The sequence below is a fragment of the Haemaphysalis longicornis genome, unplaced genomic scaffold, assembly GCF_048455015.1.
Source record: "Haemaphysalis longicornis isolate Haplotype H1 unplaced genomic scaffold, Haemaphysalis longicornis Haplotype H1 scaffold_5, whole genome shotgun sequence".
Taxonomy (NCBI): domain Eukaryota; kingdom Metazoa; phylum Arthropoda; class Arachnida; order Ixodida; family Ixodidae; genus Haemaphysalis; species Haemaphysalis longicornis.
Genome location: NW_027526385.1, coordinates 190,412,021 through 190,417,211, shown reverse-complemented (window position 1 = coordinate 190,417,211; position 5,191 = coordinate 190,412,021).

The window sequence follows — 5,191 nt, the reverse complement described above, 5'->3', positions numbered from 1 at the left end:
ATGGGTTCACGACGGCTGTGGTAAACAGGCTGCCGGGAATACTGGCGTTGACGTAAAACGCATCTTGGCTAGCTCTGGGCTCGAGCGGTGCCGCAACACCGCTTGACTGAGCCACAGGCTTGCAATCAGTACGCAATATTCGGGACCAAGGCGTGGTTCTGGAGTAGGTGACGGTAGCGCGATTATTTGGAGGTCCATATGGAACACAAAGCCGCCACATATAAGTACGCCTTCGCTTTAAGAGGGCATGCCCATCGCCGCTGGTGAATCAATTTATCTACCGTATTAAGGTAGGCTTGCTTCTTTGGTGTAGGGATGGGTAATAAGCGAGGGAAGCAGGTAATGGTCCTCATCACTTTTCTAATGGTGGTTTCTAGAAGAGACCACACCTCCCTTGTCATGTACTGAAAGTGGGCTTAGCACATGAGACGTTGCTGCGAGATTGCCGACACGAGAATCCGAGATATCTTTCTGGGAACGCACCCCGCTTTCATGTAGATGCCATGAAGGGCGTGCCGGTGTGCTTCCCACAGTCAGGCTGTAGCTGAGCCGGAGGCGGCGACATAAGGGCCAGAGTGTGGTAGGAAGTGACTTCTGTTACACGCTGTTCATCAACGTTTTCGAAACAGGGTGGTTTTGCAGTCTTTGTAGAGCCCTTCGGTTTCCAAAGATAAGCAACACGATGTTATCTCGGGATAGCGTGACCCCCACACGTTTGCAGTGCGTGTAGACAATATTTAAAACGCTCTAAAAAGGTTGTTCTTAGTTTGAAATGCCTGGAAGTATCTGCCAGAAGCTGACGTCATACGCATTGACGAGGCGCTTAGGGAAGGCATTTTATATCTTTCAAAGCACCGAGTGTCCAGGGGACCAGGTGAAGTTCCAGGGTGAAAAGCATAGGCTTCATGCAGACCCTTGAGGTACCCCGCGGCATGTTGAATTGTCTTGAGGTACCCCGCGGCACGTTTTCTATTAGTAGCCGTACTCAAGTTAGAGACGCTGCTTTTGTATTACGTGGTTGAATGTGGGATGGTTGAAGCTCTTCGAAGTATTTTCTGGTGCTCGCGTTATTACTCAACTCTTCTTTCTAGTCTTTTTACTTTCTTTCTTCACTGTTATTTTTATTTTGCTTTTTACATTACAGACGAATATATTTGTATCGCGGAGTCTGTAATGAGCAGTAACTTCCGGGCACGGCCCAACAAGAATTTTTGTCACTTGGGCTGGCCCGCATATGTACTAATAGCTGTGAAACAATGAATACAAATTTATATAATAATCAATCAATCAATCAATCAATCAACCTTTATTTTCGGTGCCCAGGAACAACCCTAGGGTCTTCGTGCTGGTACACCATACAAAACAAAAAAAACGCACTAAAATTAAGACGAGACAACACACAAAAACAACCTGTATGACATAAACAATAAAGTAAAGATAGTTACAGAAATCTTAGAAAGCAAAAAAAGGAAAAAGAGAGAAAAAAGAACAGAAAGTCAAAAAGGAAAAGACAGGCTTGGCGTTGCAAGCCATGACACTCGGCCAGCGAAACGTGCAATAGAGCTGAAAAATAGGAACTATATAGGCAAATATTGGATGAACATGACATAGAGTATACGTATGAATCCAAGGCTTTCCAACAACATGTTAGGAAGTTCCACAATAAAAAAAGGAGAGAGAAAAAGCTTCAGCGTTACCAATACTGACACTGAAACGTACAGATATTCAAGCAACACAAAACAAGAAAAACATAAAAACAAGCAAGAATACAGTATGCATATAACAAATACGGTACATAAATTTGGAATGACATAAAGGACTTAAGCTACAACAGTTTTCAACTCATTAGAGAACATAGTAAAATAGCTCTCGAATATGTCAGACGAACGGAATATTCATCAATCAATCAATCAATCAATCAATCAACCTTTATTTTCGGTGCCCAGGAACAACCCTAGGGTCTTGGTACTGGTACACCATATACAAAACATACATAAAAACAAACTAAAATCAAGACAACACAACACCCAAAACCGTATGCATGAAAGAAACAATAAAGTAAAGATTGTTACAGTAATCTCAGAAAGCAAAACAGCAAAAAAAAAAGAAAAGAAACAGGAGACCTAGCGTTGCAAGCCATGACACTCGGACAGCGAAATGTTCAAGGCACGTGAAAAACAGAAAATACTCACTGAACATGGCAGAGATAAGTTATACGCATAAAAGGAAGGTTTCATAACAAAATGTTCGGAAGTTTTAACTTTGAAAGAAGCTCAGCATTACAAGCACTGGCACTCAAACCTACAGAAATTCAAGCAACTCAAAACCAGGAAATGTGAAAAACAAACAAACAAGACCATGATTTGCCTAAAATAAATACGGCACATAAATTTGCAATGACATAAAGGCACTTAAGCTACAACAGTTTTCAAGTCGTTTGAGAACAAAGAAAAAGAGCTTTGGAATATATCAAGACAATCAGAATATTCATTATATGCACATTGTATTCTGCAGATGGACGAGCGTCTTCTACTTAAAGCATCTGTTCTAAAAGTTCGAAATGTTCGGAAAAGTTTGTTCGGCAAGTTGACATTGATAAGTGTAACCAAGTCGTCACACAAAATATCCGCATGAAGAAGTCTATAAAGAAAGATAATATCAGCTCGCACTCGTCGACACCGAAGGGAAGGAAGACTTTTCAGAAAAGGCACGCTGCCGTTAGCGTCTTCTTGTACATGACGGAAACGGTGCCTAAAGATAGAAAAGAACTTATTTTGAACTCTTTCGCTACGGTCACTATTGGACCTGCAAGTTCCATTCCAAACAACAGAGCCGTATTCGAGAAGAGGTAAGCAGAGAGCCGAATACAACTCGAAGAAAGGAAGAGGACCTTTAAACTCTCTAGAATATCTGCAAACAGCACCCAGACATCGAAGAGAGCGACGGGTAATTTGTGTAACGTGGGAAGAGAAAGTCAGAGAAGAATCAAATAGTACTCCCAAGTCTCGAATTTCAGTCACCCTCGGCAATGCAGTGCTTGCAATTTTATAAGAGTATTGCAGCTGTTGAGTTTTTCTACTATAGGAGACAACTTTCGTTTTTGAGGGGTTCAAAATTAGGTCGTTTTTGGTGCACCAACGATGGAATGACGCAATATCAGCCTGAAGATAATTACAGTCATAAATAATACGCACTTCTCTAAAGATTTTCATATCATCAGCATACAACAAAAAAAAAGAATTGTGAAAAACAGAAGCAACATCGTTAATGAAAATGGAGAAAAGAAGGGGACCCAGAACAGATCCCTGGGGTACACCACTGGTTGCTTTGTACCTAAATTAAGTTTCACCGTTAACACTTACATAGCAATATCGCTGCTGGAGATAGCAACATATAAGACCCACCAAAGAAGCGTGGACATCTAATAGAATGAGCTTGGCAAGCAATAACAAATGGTTGACTACATCAAAGGCCTTGCTCATGTCACAGTAGACCACATCAAGCTGGCTTCTACCAACGATTGCTGGGACGGCCTGCTCCATGAAGCACGCGAGGTTTGTGGAAGTTGAACGACCACGCATAAAGCCATGTTGATTAGGAATGAGGACGTGTTTAAGTGAGAAAGACAAGACCATATGAAGAGATAACTAGAATATTTTAGAGGAAGAACAAAGGAGCGAGACTGGCCTATAGTTTATGGCGTCAGTTTTTGGGCCTGACTTGAATACAGGGAATACTCGAGAGATTTTCCATGAGCGAGGGAACGTGCCAGACCGGAGACAGTTATTAAACATTGAAGTCAACACAGGAACGAATATGTTTGCATATGTTTTTTGAATGGCGGCAGGAATACCATCTGGTCCACAAGAAAGCGAGGGCTTTAGCCGCTTGATACTGGTCCGCACGATGTTCTCATCCAGTTGGAAACAACCAGAGTTACCACCCTGGTGACAAGGGGCGCTACTGTTATCACTGCCACCGCTAATTCCAAAAAAACAAGAAAACTGACGAGCAAAGCAGTCGGCCACCTCCGCAACCTCATTGCCGTTGGAGTCTAGTAAACGAATAGATTCTTTAGTTTTACTAGATCTTGAATGAATGTACTTCCAGAATGCTCCCGGTTGATGGGTTGCTTTAGCTTCTACTGACGCCAGGTACGAAGCATGATCACGCTTGTGCAATATTTTGCATAAGGCACGTAGGCGCCGAAACTCCTGAGCGAACGGGTTCGCACCAGAGCACTTCATCTTTCTGTACGCACGTTCTTTGAGTTTAAGGGCATCCCGCAATTCAGAAGAAAACCAGTGTGGGAATTTGAACTTCTTTGGTAAATATTGCGGGATGTATTTCTTCATACCCAAAAGTACAATCTCAGTAAAACGGTCAACTTGTTCATTGACATCAGTTTCGTCAATGACTGTCGACCAAGGGGCAGCAGAAAAGTAATCATACAGCCCAACGTAATCTCCCCGGGCGAAAGCGTAGCGAGGTTGCGTGTTGCAGGAACTTACGGAATGGTGGAGCATTGTGGGAAGGGAACAGGAAATAGAAAGAGGAGGATGATATTTTTCGGGTATTACTAAAGCACAATCAGAGCGCCACACATTAACCCCATCGAAGTTTGAAAAGCACAGGTCCAGAATGTTTCCACTGCAGTTTTTTATGTGATTACGCTGTGCCATGGAAGTGAAAGACGAAAAATCTAGTAATCTATTACCCTTCTGTTCAATGTAGTGGTTATGGTGGGAACAGGATAGATGGCTCCACTGAACGCCAGGAGCGTTAAAGTCTCCAAGAAGGAGGACCTTGCGATTGCAATGAGTAATAAGCTCCTGTTCAATGGAGGAGACTAACTGATTGAATGCGTCAGGAGCTACATCAAAGGGGAATGTAAAAAACCCCAACAAGAAGTTTTTCAGTTTTAGAGATAAGAATTTCAACCCATACAGACTCATCTGCATTTTGAATATCACTACGAAGCACACTCGGGAGAGATTTGTCGACGGCAAGAAGGACCCCACCCCCTTTTTGTTTGCTTCCCGTCAAGGCCCGATCACTACGATATACATGGTAATTTTGAGGGAAATAATCACTGGACAGGATATCAGGGCACAACCAAGTTTCAGAGATAGCTATTAGCAGAAAACAAGAAGACAGAACATTACCAAAGAAGTCAGTTGCCTTGGTACGA